The sequence below is a fragment of the Oryctolagus cuniculus genome, chromosome 6 (genome assembly GCF_964237555.1).
Source record: "Oryctolagus cuniculus chromosome 6, mOryCun1.1, whole genome shotgun sequence".
Taxonomy (NCBI): Eukaryota; Metazoa; Chordata; class Mammalia; order Lagomorpha; family Leporidae; genus Oryctolagus; species Oryctolagus cuniculus.
Genome location: NC_091437.1, coordinates 95,745,957 through 95,761,962, shown reverse-complemented (window position 1 = coordinate 95,761,962; position 16,006 = coordinate 95,745,957). Strand labels below are relative to the sequence as shown.

Below are 16,006 nucleotides of genomic sequence, written 5' to 3'. Positions count from 1 at the left end.
CTCACTGTTTAATGTTAGGAAGGTCATTTAGTGTCTGAGGGTTAACATCCTCATCCAGAAAATAATGTAGTCATGTTCTAGGCTGTTGTGAGACTTAACTGAAGTGAGATTACATGTATATGGAATGATACCTAATAAATATTTCTTTTCCCTTATGCTATCAGTTAAAGAAAAGGGAGACAGAGTTACACAGCTTTTATTGTTGACAGTGGTTCCCCAAAGTGGCTTCGAGGCACTTGTTAAAAATGCAAATTCTCTCTCTGGCTGTAGCCATTATCTACTGATCCTATAGTCTGGGGGAAGTTTCAGAGCCATTGCTTTATCTGTTATCCTCCCAATCCCTGTAAGGTAGCAGCGGGTGAAAATGAGCATCAAGAGGATGTTGACTTGAGAAGCCATTAGAATACAGACTGCAGGCAGAGGAGTACTCTTACTGGGAATCAAGAGACCACAGTTGACATATTTGTTAGAAATGCAGAACTGTGCAGCTTCAAAGCTTTGTGGGGAGGGAAAGCGGACACAGGGTGAGGCAGCTTCTCTGTTCATACTTTTTTTCCTTACCGGAGTCTCAGGATAAATATCTGGTCATTCATTACAATAAAAATTTTTTTTCTTACTTCTTAAAGGTCAAAATCAGCTTAGGTAACTTATTTTGGATAATGACCTAATCAGGGAAACTAATAAAATAAATATTTAGAAAGGGACATTTGAAAATGGGGGAGGGGGGAATCTCTACGCTGGAAGTAAAGTGGTATTTATGACATCGATAGAGCTCTTAATGGGCCCTCAGGGTGTCCTGAGGTTGGGGGGTGCTGGCAGAACAAAGCTATCAAAACTGACAGATGTTTGGGACCTCAGTGAGGACACAGGAGGCTCCTTGTTGAGGCCATAAAGTCACAGCTCAGTTTGTTTCCAAGCAAAATATAGGATATGCTGGGGTTGGGAGGAACTCCCATTCACAAAATAGAGGTAAAGTCACAAAACATTGTTCAGCAGCATCTATTATGTGTGGATCCCAACTTTCCCAAAAATGTGTTTGAGAGATGTAAAGAGCTCCCATCTGGAGATGGAGTTCATTTATTCTCCATTTGGAGAGATCCACTAGGCAAATGCCTGCAACTGTAGAACTGAGCTGGGTTGAAGCTGGGAGCCAGAGATTCTAGCCAGGTCCCCCACAAGGGGGACAGGGGCCCAACTAATCATCTCTCACGGCTTTCCCAGGTGCATCAGCAGGGAGCTAGATCGGAAGTGGAGCAGCGGGTGGTGGCTTACCCTACTATGCCACAAAACCCACAACACCTGGTCCCATCTTTTTCAACTTAATTTCAGATTCTTGAGATTCTTCAGGATTTTTTTGCCATATATGAAAAGGTCGCTTTAATATATAAATATCAATATAGTTATAAAACTTATTCCAAGTTTATTTCTAGCACAGTACTTGGTATTGAAAGCAGTTTGCCATCAAGGAAATATAAATGTCAGAGGGATTTGAATCTCCTCCTTGCTTTTACAAAAATGCCAAGTATTCTATTTCCTTCTATGTGTGTTCTATTTGGCATTTATATCGATTATCTTTAAGTGCCAATAAAAATATTGAGAAATATTTTAGGGTCAAATATGTGATCTTTCCCATTCTTTTTTCCTCTAAGATACATTTACTCATTTGAAATCGACTCATCTATTGAGATACAGCAAGAGAATTGAGAGGGAAAATGGTACACAACAAGATCATTCACTTTTGAAATTGTTTTTGAGGATGGAAAATGTTTTTGGCAAGGCTGTGGGACCTGAACCAAGGAAGACCCTCAGGAGTGCTTGGTGAATTCCACTGCTCCAGGCTGTCTGATTTAATGGTGCCAAGGCCAAATTCTCTTTTACTAAAACTGAACTGGGTGTTTCCCAAGGTTGTTAACCAAGTTCTCCCTTGGAAGGAACCTGCTCTCTTTCCCAGTTCTTAAATACCAAATCCTCTCAGCAATTCACCTCTCCCCCACCCCCACCACTGCCGGCCAAGCCCAAGGCAGGTCTTTCTGTTCCCAGAAATAATGGGAGGGTCTGAGGGTCTTGAAATCTTTCACGTAGACCAGGAACCTCGGTTAAGGCTGGATGTCAAGAGCTGGGGTTTGGGAAATGATCCTTAAGCACCGCCAGCCAGGAAATTTGGCAGTGACTGACGTGCCCATTGCCAAGACCTCTCCTGGTTGATCAGTTCCATGCAATTGCTTATTCAGGGTGTGGCAGGATTTGCAAGGGAAAGGAAGCAATGGGTCTTGAATAACAAATACTCCTTAAAAGTGGGGTTCTCTGTGAATTATATTAATTACAGAAATGCTGAGAGGCAGGATAGGGGAAATTCTCTCCAGGAAACCTAGCCCCACAACCCAAATGTCAAGTCATCCAGGAGTTTATAGGTCCGGGCGTAGCAGGCTCGTGGTTAGAACGGTTCATTTATTCAATACCTTGGGTAACGCCTGCCCCTTAGCTTTCTAGTAATGCACTGCACAGTGCACGACTGTGAGTCAATATTTAGAAAGAAATAGAACCAGGGGGCCGGTACCACGGCTCACTTTGTTAATCCTCCGCCTTCGGCGCCGGCATCCTGTATGGATGCCAGGTTCTAGTCCTGGTTGCTCCTCTTCCAGTCCAGCTCTCTGCTGTGGCCCGGGAGGGCAGTGGAGGATGGCCCAAATGCTTGGGCCCCTACACCTGCATGGGAGACCAGGAGGAAGCACCTGCCTCCTGGCTTCGGTCGACCATAGTGGCCATTTTGGGGGGTGAACCAATGGAAACTCTGCCTATCAAATACAAAAAAAGAAAGAAATAGAATCAGCCATTCATTTCCAAGATGTCATGTTCTAACTCCCAAAGAGAAGGGGTCGCTATCAAGCACAAGTCTGAATGTCTCAAACGTCCCTACAGTTAAGAATCACCTGCAATACCCTTGAAAGCACACGTCCTGGAGATGGCACTCTGAATCTCGGAGTCCCAGTCCTGGGGGAGCTGAGCCTCAGAGAAACTCACATTTTAATGAGGACCTGGACACTTATTACGATTGGAAGCTTGGGAGACACTAATCCTCGCTAAAAGGCAATATTGTGTCCCATTGTTGCAGTGAGAACTCTTAATGGCAAATGCTGGGGGTCCAGGGTGGGGGAAGGGACGTGTCAAATCTAAAGCTTGCTTTTTTATGTTTTTCAAGGTTTTCAGGGCGCTGGCCTTGTGGTGCAACAGGTCAAGCTGCCTTGTGTGACACCGGTATCCTATATCGGAGTTCCGGCTGCTCCTCTTCTGGTCCAGCTCCCCACTAATGCACCCGGGAAAGCACTAGAAGATGGCCCAAGTGCTTGGGTTCCTGCACCCACGTGACAGACCTGGATGGAGTTCTGGGTTCCTGGCTTTAGCATGGTCCTGGTCTATCTGGCCATTTGGGAAATGAACCAGAAGGTGAAGAATCTTCTGTCTTTCTCTGTCACTCTGCCTTTCAAATACAATAAGTAGTTTTAACTGAACATTACTTATACATATTCAGTTTCTTTTTTTTTTAAAAAAAAGAATTATTTATTTATTTCAAAGGCAAAGTTACCAAAAGAGAAGGAGAGACAGAGAGACTGATCTTCTGTCTGCTGGTTCACTCCCCAAATGGCCAGGAGCCAGGAGTTTCTTCCTGGTCTCCCATGTAGGTACAGGGGCCCAACCACTTGGGCCATCCTCTGCTACCTTTCCAGGAGCATTAGCAGGGAGATGAATGGGAAGTGGAGCAGCTAGGGCTTGAACCCTTGCCCGGATGGGATGCCAGCGCAGCAGGTGATGACCCAACCCACCACGCCACAATGCCGGCCCCTCAAATATATCTTTAAAAAAAGACAAAAGTTTTTGGGGTCTTGGTGGCTCTTAAAATGGTCTTGAGGAACAGTGGTTTTTCTACTTACTACTTGTTGTATTTTTTCATTTAGTGGAGGGTTAAACTTGTGAGTGTAAAGAATATTGAAAGTATGCCATTGTAAAAATGAAAAAACAAATAAGAAAACGAAGAGGAGAGATGGGAAGTATATCACTTTGCTCTTAAAACTGTATATAGGAAATACAAGAAATGTTTTCCCTTTATAACTCTTAGAATAATGACAAAATAGTAAATTTAAGGTTGAAAAAAAAAATGAGAGCGTACAAGAGCCAAAAGGAGGAAGCAACCAAATGGGCACTGATGAACAAATAAACAACATATATGTGTATATATGCTCATACATAGCGCGGCTTATTCAGCCTTGAACAGGAAGGAAAAGTGTGACACAAGAACTTGGAAGAACCTGTGCTAAGTGAGGTTAGCCAGTCACTGAAGGAAAAGCACTGTGTGAGTCCAGCCAGGGCAGTCGGATTCCTAAGAAGCAGAACTGTGGGGGCAGGGCTTGGGGGGGGGGGTTCTGTTCCGTGAGGACAGAATTCCAACTATTCTGGAGATGGGCGGTGGGACAGCTACTCAACAGTGTGAATGCGCTGATGCTGCTGAACCACTGGCTTAAAAAATGCTTTGGATGGTAAGTTCTACTAGGTGTGTTTTATCACGATTCTTAACAATTAATTTTAAATAATTTTCAGTGGGAGCCACCACAGATGCTACCTCGGGAATCAGGAGGCTCTAAAGCTACCACCCACACGGGTGGGTCTGTGCGGCTCCTCCCTACCATTCCCCTTCCCTTTGCTCCTAATCTGGTCCTGTTGAACCTTGAACCCCAGCACTAACTCCCGAGAGAAGCCTCACTTTTCAAAGTGTTTACCCCTAGCCTCCCTCTAAGTGGCTACCTGTCAGTTTCCATTTCAGCCCTACCTCTCTGCTCACAGGCCCGCTGACCACCAACTGATGCACTACCTGTATTGATTCCCTAAGAGCTGGCAGGGTAGAGGGAAAGACCGGTTTGAGGCCGCCCCAAGCTCTTAGCTGCCTTCAGTCGTAAATGTCCCCATTAAAGGATTCATTCAATAGCAGTCCTTGCTGAAGTAAGTGGACATCAGTCTCCCTCCCCCACAATGAATACAGAGGCCATTATCAATGGGCAGAGAGCACTGAACTGCAGCAGTATCAGTTTCCACATTTTCTAATGATTCCTTTAATGAAGAGCTGCGTTCTTTTCGGGCCGTAAAACAACAAGGCAAAGCCTATTCATTTAGCCATTGTACATATTAGCTTATTTATTTATGGCTAATGCTGCCATCAGCATTCCCCGAGTGTAGAGTTAACTCACTTAATGATTGGTTGATAAATTGCTAAAAAGAAGATAGACTGCCGTGGGCTCCATGCAATCTGTCAGCAAGCAGGGTGATTTAAGTTTCTTTAGTCATTTTAAGTGCAAATACACTGGCTTTGCACTCTATTTAAATTCAGCCATCGCGTGTATATTTTAGTATTTTATATTTGCGTGCATATTTGATCCTAAATGCACAAAGATTTATCTTCAACCACATTCTTTGGAAATAAGCATGTTATCATTTTACCAAAAGAGAGCGACAACATCCACTAGTGATTTAAAGTAGATCTGCACCACCGTGTTCTGGGCTCTGGCATGACAAGGGCCACCTTCTTTGTTCATTAAACAGTCGGTGTCTGCACAGCAGGAACTCCACACTGTGGACAGAATCAGTCTCCTTGGGGACAAAAGTAGTGCCTCCATGCCACCAGTCTCTGACCGATCTAGGCCTGGTTCTGGAAACCTTGGTGTCCTCTGAAGATTGGGGTTTAGAACTTGATCCACTATTTCTGTTTGTGCCACTGTAAAGATTATGTTTAAACGTTCAGTTGTATTTAGTTGTTGTTGACGAATGCTGAAACAACAGAAAATGAGAGTAATAAAAATGTTGACAGTATTCTTTGCCTATATTATCCCCCCCCCCTTTTTTTTGTTAGTTGGGACATGAATCCAAACAGACAGAAGGGCAACTGCCTGGGATCCCACTGTGAAATCACTGATCTTGTCATGAGGGTGTGTGAGTTGAGAAACAGGCAGCATGGCTTCCATTGCCCACGCGAGCCTTCGTCCCCTGGCTATGCCAGTTTCCACTGCTTTCCCTGCACCACACACGGTTCCTCCTGATGTCCTCACCTTCCGGATCCTCTCGTACCTTCACAAGCATCCTGTGATGTCCAGTTTGTAAATGGTGGTGTCCTGGCTTCTTGCCACTGCCCCTGCTGCCCCTGCACAGTCTCCGGCCCTGGCTTCAATTCCCATCTGACTCCCCCACTTGCAATCTCTACCTGGGTGTTTCAGAGGTATCTGATTTTGACATGTTCATAACTAAACTCAAGAGCTTGCCTGGAGCTGCCTTGTGGCATAGCAAATAAAGCTGCCTCTGCAGTGCTGGCATCCCATGGGGCGCCTGTTTCTGTCTTGGCTGCTCCAGCTCTCTGCTATGGCCCACAAAAGCAATGGAAGACAGCCCAAGTCCTTGGGCCTCTGTACCCTTTTGCAGGACCTGGAGGAAGCTCCTGGCTCCTGGCTTCGTATTGGCCCAGCTCTGGCCATTGCAGTCATTTGGGGAGTGAACCAGTGGATGGAAAACTTTGTCTCTCTCTCTCTCTCTATTCCCCCCTCTGTGATTCTGCCTTTCAAATAAAACAAATAAATCTAAAATAAATAAAAAGAGCTTCCTATAAGCTTCATTCACCTCTCTACCCCACTGAGGACCCTACCCCAGGAATGGCACTGGCCATCTGTCTACTGCCCTAGGAAGCTGGTTGTCACGCCTCCCATCCAGTCCACCTTTGGCCCCCATGGCTTCCACCTGGGCTAAGTACAACAGCCACTGCCCTCTCCTGTTCCTGTCCCTCTCCACATATTTCTCTTCCTGGCCAGAGGCATCTTTGCAGAGCACAACCTATCATCACAAGGCCATTAGTAGGCTCACTTTCATGATTCAAATTCTTTAACACTTAGTTACAAGGCCTTGGCCTCTTCCTCTAACTTTGCTCTGAGATAGGCTTCCTTTAGAATACTGTGCTGTGGCCACAGGAATTTCCTTACAGTTTCTTTGACAAGCCAAAACACCTTCTGCCCCAGGGCCTTCACGTAAACCTTTTCTGCCTTCCATACTCCCCTCCCTTCTGTTATCCAGCTTTCAACTAGGACTGCTTGGATTAAGATGTAGGCTCCGGGTCGGCGCTGTGGTGCAGTGGGTTAAAGCCCTGGCCTGAAGCACCAGCATCCCACATGGGCGCTGCTTCTAGTCCTGGTTGCTCCACTTCTGATCCAGCTCTCTGCTATGGCCTGGCTGGCTCCTGGCTTCAGATCAGCACATCTCCAGCAGTTGCGGCCACCTAGGGAGTGAACCAGCGGATGGAAGACCTCTCTGTCTCTACCTCTCTGTGTAACTCTTTCAAATAAATAAAATAAATCCTTAAAAAAAAAAAAAAAAGATGTAGCCTCTACCATTTAAACCACTGTGTGAACTTTACCCTTTACCCTCTGTAGGCATCAGTTGCCCTATCTGTAAAATGGGGGCAATAACAATCCTTATCTGATTGGGCTCCAATAAGGATTAAGCAAGATCATATATAATCTTATTTTTAATGCAGTATCTGTCATTGAGCCTATTCTCAATAAGTGCTAGCTATTAATATCATCTTCTGTGTCCCCAACAACCATCCTGGCCTCTGTATACTAGGTGGTTCAATAAATAGTTGTCGAATGAATGAGTGTATGAAAGATGAGATCTGGCCTTCCTCTTATTGTCATTACTGCATCCCTAAGTTAAGACTGACAGCAGCCACCCAGGGGATGTAACAGCCTAAAGAAAGAATAACAGGGACACAAAGCCAAAGAACAACTGAGAAAGCATGGCAGGTGCAAAGACAAGACTGGGAAAGACCACACAAGGGTGAGTTTATGCGCCCTGCTAGCAGATTATAGATCTTCCCGTTTCTCCGCTCAACAGGCAAGGAAAGATGACATTCCCGCAGTTCTATCACAGTGGGACCCACGGGAGTGGTGGTGAGGGGGGCCAGGGTGGAATGAGAAGCAAGCTGGGAACACGTTCATTCAGTCAACAAACCCTTGTGCTGGGTGTACGGGAAATGCCAACTACAGTGGGTTGATGGTACAGAGAAGGAAGGTGCTGTGTCCTGAGTAGACCTTGTCACTTCCACTTCCACACAGCAAATTCTCACCCTCACCACCAAGGAAATGAAGTGGGCACGCTCACTCTGCTGGATCTGTAGACTGGCACCACATTCTAGGGAAGCCATCAAGCACCGTGCCCCAAACAGATCTACAGTCTTTAACTCGGTAATTCCAGTTTAAGGAATCGTGGCTAAAGAGAATCGGAAAGGCAAAGATTTATGAACAAAAGATGTTCTTAGCACAGTGAAAATGGAGGGCTTAAATGTTTAGCCACAGGACTTGTGACACATGGACACAGTGCAGGACGGGATGGAGAAGGCGCTCTTAAAACGGAGGTTTTTCAAAGAATTGAAAACAGGTCTTTCCACAAACGTTTTTGAGAATATCCTGCATGACACTTGTGGAAGCTCAATAACGAGACTATGCCAAAAAACATCCAAACTCTCTCCATAGCAGGTCTACGTCCATAAGGAGCCCTCACAGTTTTCATTCAAGACAGTCACCCGTGTGGGAGAGCTGGAGGAAGCTCCTGGCTCCAGATCAGCGCAGCTCCGCCATTGCGGTCATTTGGGGAGTGAACTAGTGGATGGAAGACCTCTCTCTGCCTCTCTCTAACTCTGCCTTTCAAATAAATAAATAAATAAATCTTAAAAAAAAAAAAAAGTAACTACAGGTCGCCAGGCATTAGGAGCCAGGCAGAAGGGCTTAGATGAGAAAACCTCCAAACAAACTTCCCCAGCACTTATTTGAATTCTTTCAGGTCTGTCTGTATGCGCTCAAGTTATCAGGAGGACTGGTATCAAGCCTGGCGGTCACGCATTGGGCTTGGGTCTCTTGTTTGTAAAACGAAGAATCGGGTTATATCATCATTGCTGAGTCTTTCACGAACAAAATACGCAAGGTAAGCGCGGATCTGTTTTTTTTCGCTATTATGTTGTATCTAGTTTCGACCCCCGACCCCAGCTTGGAGAGGCAGAATGGGGCGCAAAGCTGATAAGCACTTGAACTGGAAAGTGGGGTTTTTTTCTCCTAATTGGCGGCCTCCACCTGCGTGAGAGAATGGCGGGATGAGACATCCTGTTTCTTGGGGGCTTGGGGGTGGGGAGGAGGACGTGGCTGAGTCTGAGGGATCCGTTCGCAGCTCCCAGCCCCCTCCCCGGCGGCCGGACACTTGGCCCGCATGCCCTCCCCGGCAAGCTTGCCCAGCCCTGGGTTCTGCCTCCCGCTAGTTTTCTGGCCTCGAGTGGGAATCCACCAGGTCTGTGCGCTAAGACCCACGAGCGTCCCTCCCTAATGGCTAGGTGCTTTGGAGCCGAGGGGCACAGTCCCCGCCCACGCACACTGACAGCCACTGGGGGAGGGGACGCGAAAGGTCACCGCGGCAGACGCCCCTGAGGGGCCCAGGGGCTGTTGTAAGCCTTTCAGGCCTAATCGGAACTCTAAATCGGAGGCTTTAAATTGGGCTTGTAGTTTCCGATCGATTCTCTCGAAGTTAACACATTTTGGGGGAAAAAAATAGCCTTCAGCCGGAAGGGGGGCCAGGGAGCGAGAAGGGGTGTGGACGTTTGGTCCTAATCCCTCTTCCCCAACCCGCTTTGGGATCGCGGCGTAACCTACGTCCCCCACGTCCTAGGCCCAGACTCCGCCGGCCTCCACCCAGCCCCCGCCCCCGGGCCCCGAGCCGGGCCACGTTCCTGGGGCTCTCGCGGTCCCCGCCCGAGGTGCAGGTGCGCGCCCTGTCTGAAGCCCTCGGGGCTGGGGGCTCTGGAATCCACCAACCTCCAGGGAAGAAAGAGGGCGAGCCGATTTGGAGAGGTGCAGATTCAAGAAATGTAAAATAGCCACCTCCCCCCACTCCATCCATACCAAAATAACATTGAGGAAAATTTATACTCAGCAGCTAGCCATGTCGGAGAAAACAATTTTCCGTTCTCTGTCCATCCAGTTTAAATCTACATGTTTGCTTTCCGACAATCAGAAACTTTTGTAAGCGACTCTGCTTCCTACACAGCGGATTGTTTTTGTTTTGTTTTGTTTTGTTTTGTTTTGTTTTGTTTTGTTTGCCGAGCCATGCTATTCTCCCGAAAAATGTGCGCATTAAATTCCACCGAAAGGATTATTACGGTTGAGAATCAACCGTCCACACTGTTAGTCATTTTGGTAGCTTCCAATGTCTCACCGTTATCAGTTGCTGTGCTAAACGTCGGTGTAGATAGATGTATGCTTACATCCAGGATTGTTTTTCGTTGATATCTGTTTCTAGAGGCGAAATAAGGGGGCCAAACTTGGGTCAGGAGTGGAACCGTTGGGGGCCAGGGGCGCGGTGTAACAGCGACCGCGCGGCGCACAGACACCTGCCGGGGCTGTTTCTGTCGTTCCTTTTCTGATTTACCTGATTCCCTCACCCCCCTATCCTCACCCCATAATAATTATTCAGAGTTTTCCTGGATAAAGCAGGGCGCCGATCGCACCCGGAAAAAAAAAAAACGCGCGCCAGGGTTTCTTCGGTAGGAAAGACAGGATCGGGGCGGAGAGACCCGGCGTCTACGCCTTCCCCTGGCTCCATCCTCCACTCCACGGACCTGACTCCGGCTACAGAGGGGCTGGAGCGGGGCCAGCAGACCCCGCGTCTCCCAGGGCCGCGCTCCGCAGGAAACCGCCCAGCTGGAAACCCGCCGGCTCTGCAGCCGCCCTAGCCCGGTCGCTGAGCCGCTCCGCCTCTGACTTTCGGGAGTGGCCAGCAGCAGCTGGAGACCGGAGCCCACCTCGGGGTCTATACCTGCACACTGAAGTGAGGCGACCGGGGTTTTTGGGTGGTACTGGTTGTTTTTATTTTTATTTTTAATTTGCCTTTATTTTATTTAAAAGTCAGAGAGATAGACGGAGAGAGATCTTTCATCTGCTGGTTGACTCTGCATAGTACCTGCCACAGCCAGGGCTGCGCAGGACGGAAGCCAGGAGCCCAGAATTCCATCTGGGTGTGGGCGGTTTTTTTGTTTTTTTTTTTTTTTTTAATTTAAGCTGTTTATTTCAGAGAGAGTGACAAGCAGACGCGCCTGTCTGCTAGTTCACTCCCCAAATGCCTGGAATTCGATCTTGGTGTCCCACGTGGGTGGCAGGTACCTGAGCCGTCACCTGCTGCCGCCAGGGGTGCGCATAAGCAGGAAGCTGGATTGGAAAGGGGTGGGACAGGAACCCAGGCAACAGGATAGAGGATTCCTCCGTCGTGCAAACCTGCTGCTTGATTGCCCAGCTAACCTCCGGGCCCCTGGGCAGCGTTTCTGGTTTTGTTTTATTATGGTTTTTTTTTTTTTTTTGCCTAAAGGTTCCTGGGTGTTAGAGAGAGGTAATTCAGGTGGTTTCCCCCACCCTTGCCCTTCTGTTTTGCTTGCTTTTCAGGTAGGGAAGAAATGGAGACTCAAGTGCCAGTTTGGGTCCGACCACCCGGCAGGCGTCTCCTGATGCCTTCTCACCTTTTACTTTCCTAGCTCTCAGGTGGGAAGCTGTCCTTCCCTGCTGTGTGAACTTGAATGCAAGACACTCTCACTCTTAGACTTCTTACACTGGTTCCCTGATGCACCAAGCGACTTCAAAAAGTTCATGGAAAATGGAACGAAAAGATAGGTTTATTTTGCTGCAAAAATCCTGGAATCCAAACAGTTTTTCTGTAACGCGCATTTCCCTCGAACTCCTTGAAGACTTCATAGATGCATGGTTTGGAGTGGTGTGGATTGGTTCCAGGACTCCTTATGGATACCCAAATCCATGATTCTCAAGTCCCCTATATAAAATGGGATAATAGTTGCATGTAGCCTATGCAGTCCTCCCATAAATATGCTTTGTCATCTCTAGATGTACCTCATACCTAATCTAATGTAATTGTATGGAATTTTTATGCTTTTTTTTTTTTTTTTTTTTGGACAGGCAGAGTGGACAGTGAGAGAGAGACAGAGAGAAAGGTCTTCCTTTTGCCGTTGGTTCACCCTCCAATGGCCGCTGCGGCCAGCGCACTGCGGCCGGCGCACCGCGCTGATCCGATGGCAGGAGCCAGGTACTTCTCCTGGTCTCCCATGGGGTTCAGGGCCCAAGCACTTGGGCCATCCTCCACTGCACTCCCTGGCCACAGCAGAGAGCTGGCCTGGAAGAGGGGCAACTGGGACAGAATCCGACGCCCCGACCAGGACTAGAACCCGGTGTGCCGGCGCTGCAAGGCGGAGGATTAGCCTAGTGAGCCGCGGCGCCGGCCTTATGCTGTATTGTTTAGGGGAAAATGACAACAAATAAAGTCCACACGCATGTTCCATACAGATTTAATTTATTTCTGCAAATATTTTCCATCTCTGGTTGAATTAGTGATGGCACTCAGGCTGTCTTCTACTGCTTTCACTTGGGCCATCTTCTGCTGCTTTTCCAGGTACACTAGCAGGGAGCTGGATCAGAAGCAGGGTAGCCTGGACTCCAACCAGCACTCATATGGGCTGCTGGCACTGAAGTCAGTGGCTTAACCCAATGCACCACAACACCAGATCCTATTCTGTTGATTTTTGAGTGATAAGTTGCATATCCCACCATGTTTGGGATTTGTCAATAGCTCTTTGACCTATCATGTATTGCTTTATATATTCTGAATTTATATTATTGAACAGACAAAGTTTCCCAGCTACTATATATCCTTGGTGGATCATTTTTTTTTTTAAAGATTTACTTATTTATTTGAAAGTCAGATTTACACAGAGAGAGAAGGAGATGCAGAGAGAGAGAGAGAGAGTGGTCTTTCATCCGCTGGTTCACTCCCCAATTGGCCGCAACAGTCGGAGCTGCGCTGATCAGAAGCCAGGACCCAGATGCTTCTTCCTGGTCTCCCATGCAGGTGCAGGGGCCCAAGGACTTGGGCCATCCTCCACTGCTATCCCAGGCTGTAGCAGAGAGCTGGATTGCAAGTGGAGCAGTTGGGACTTGAACCAGTGCCCATATGGGATGCTGGCACTGCAGGTGGCAGCTTTACCCACTATACCACAGTGCTGGCCTGGCATCATAACTTTTATGAATATAAAATATCTCTCTTGTCCCCTTTAAAATTTTAAACTTAATTATCTAGCAAAATTATTGCTATACCTGCTTTCTTTTTTTTTTTTCTTTCTTAAAATGTTTATTTGAGAGAGAGAGGGAGAAAGAACCAGACAGAGAGATCTCACATTTGCTGGATCATTCCCCAAAGGCTCACAATGGCTGGGGCTGAAATAGGCTCAAGCTGGGAGACAACTGCTCAATCCAGGTCTCCCACGTGGCTGGGAGGGACCCAAGTACTTGAGCCATCATAAGCACCTCCCAGGGTGTGCATTCAGGAAGCTGGAGTTGGGAGAGGAGCTAGGACTCCTCTCCTGTGCCGCAGGGCCCCCTCCCCTGCTTTCTGTTTTACCATCATCTATCTGGTAGAGCTTTTAAAAATCCTTGCTGCTTTTGTTTCAATTTCATAAAGAGAAAATAACGATTTTGATCATCTTTTTTACCATTTCTATGAGCATTGTTCTAATTGTGCTACTATATATGTCGATACCCTTTTATGGTGTTCTATTTTACAATTTGCACATCAAGCGAAGTGTAGATAATCATAATTTGGTTGATTAGTAGCTTGTCTAAAACCAGGGTAAAACAATTTGATTTGTGTCTGTTAGTTCAAGCCACTAACAGAGAAAATTCACCTACTTCCTTCCAATACAGTCAGATGGGTGTTCATTTCTATTGTATTATTACAGGGGATGATAACCTATTTCTGTTAGTCTAATTTTCATACTCAGGAAATATCGCTTTAATCACTTGCTATTTTGCTGCAAGAGGACTTGGCATTCTGGTCTTGCTACATGTTCTTGAAAAACTTCCTGTGATTTATCCCGCAGTGTTTTTGGCACATTCCTTCAAATTCTAAATTGTATTCTCCTTTCTTATTTGGTTCCCCTTCATTCTGAATAGTTCCCTTTTTCCTTTTGAACAATCACAAACTCCACACAGAAATACAGTCATTCTTCAGTCACACTGAACAATTTAGTTCACCGGACAAAAATATTAACAAAGAATTTCAAACAGAGTTGGTGACCTACAATTTGAAGACGTGTGGTGCAGATTTTCCTTAAATCTTTCTTTGTGGCTTAGGGTATGCATTCTGAGAGAACCGGTGATAGTGACCAATTTGGGGTCAATTGTCTGGCCCATGTGCCTAGTTATGCTTCCCTGCAGTTCCCTGCCTTTGAGTGAAAATTGGGTACTGATTGAACATTTGCTCTAATTCATGCAAAGGCTTCTTACTAGGAATTGATTTGTTGATTTTTAAAATGCCTCTTAGAATTAGAATCCTCACTAAATTTCATATTGGAAAAAGAAGCGATATATATGATGGACGTCACCAGCCATGTCTATGTGCTGCATATGGACAATTTTTTTGTAGTCATTATATTGAACATGCCTCATTTTAAGTATGACCTTGAGTTGTCATTGCTTGAGAAAACGTGGACTGGTTAGGACATCCATTAATGTCCTAGAACAAATGCAGTAGCAGAATCCCCAAGGGACACAGGGATTTTACTGGTCTCTGGACACAGGAATCCATTTGTTGGAGCATATGCTGAGTGTGATGAGCTGGAAAATGAAGCTGATTTCTGTGCCAGACCAAACTAGGTGAAAGACCGACCAACTGGACAAGGTGATGATCGCATATCCTTCCAAAGGAAAAAATAACTTCAATTTTCCAAAAATACTTTCACACATTTTTTTTGTTTTATTTGACAAGGCCCTGAGAGAATAAAGAGAAAGAAATTTTTAAGTAAGAGCTCCAAATCGGTGCCCAGGAAGCTCAAATTGTGAAATCTTTCATTTGAGGCTGTCACTCATGCAGAGCAGTAGATGAAGACAATACCTTATTGCTAAAAGCATCCTCTAAGTAAAAAAGCTACTCCAAGTGTAATTTTTTTTTCATGATATGCATTGTCCATGACCTTCTTGAAAATATCTCACATGCATAAATGTCAACATTTTTTGCACCAAAATAAATTTATCTTTTAATTCCATTATCTATGAACTGTTTGAAATACCCTTATATTTTATGACAAATGCTTAGGACAATATCTCATACAAATAGAGCAGGATGTTTTTCTTGGATAGTATGATTGATATTGTTGAAGTACTTTCTGACAATAGGTTATACTTTATTATTTTTTTTAAAGATTTATTTATTTATTTGAAAGAGTTACACACAGAGAGAAGGAGAGGCAGAGAGAGAGAGGTCTTCCATTTGCTGGTTCCCTCTCCAAATAGCCACAACAGCCCTAGCTGCGCCAATCTGAAGCCAGGAGCCAGGAGCTTCTTCTGGGTCTCCTATGCTGGTGCAGGGGCACAAGGACTTGGGCCGTCTTCCACTGCTTTCCCAGGCCATAGCAGGGAGCTGGATCGGAAGAGGAGCAGTCAGGACTCAAACTAGTGCCCATATGGGATGCCAGCACTGCAGGTAGCGGCTTTACCTGTTATGCCACAGCACTGGCCTCTATACTTTATTTTTAAAACTGAATACTCTGATTAAAATTTTATCTTCCAAGGGCCAGCACTGTGGTTAAACCGCTGCCTGCAGCACAGGCATTCCATATGGGTGTTGACTCGAGTTCCTGTAGCTCCACTTCAGATCCAGTTCCCTGCTAGTGTGCCTGGAAAAGCAGTGGAAGATGGCCCAAGTTCTTGGGCCCCTGCACCCACTTGGGAGACCCAGATGAATGAAGTTCCTGGCTTCTGGCTTCACTGTGGCCCAGCCCTGACCATTGCAGCCATTTGTGGAGTGAACCAGTGGATGGAAGATCTCTCTCTCTCTCTTTCTCTGTCTCTCCCTATATCTCTGTAACTCTGCCTTTCAAATAAAT

General features: G+C 46.2%; 1 long non-coding RNA gene across 1 annotated transcript; it reads right to left on the bottom strand.

Annotated features, from left to right (window-relative positions):
* Positions 1-5,078: 5,078 nt before the first annotated feature.
* LOC127490723 (uncharacterized) lies at positions 5,079-10,869 on the bottom strand. The gene is made up of 2 exons (XR_007919089.2): positions 10,285-10,869; positions 5,079-5,814 (listed from the first exon to the last, which is right to left on the bottom strand). It is a non-coding gene; the product is annotated as an uncharacterized lncRNA (long non-coding RNA).
* Positions 10,870-16,006: the final 5,137 nt, after the last annotated feature.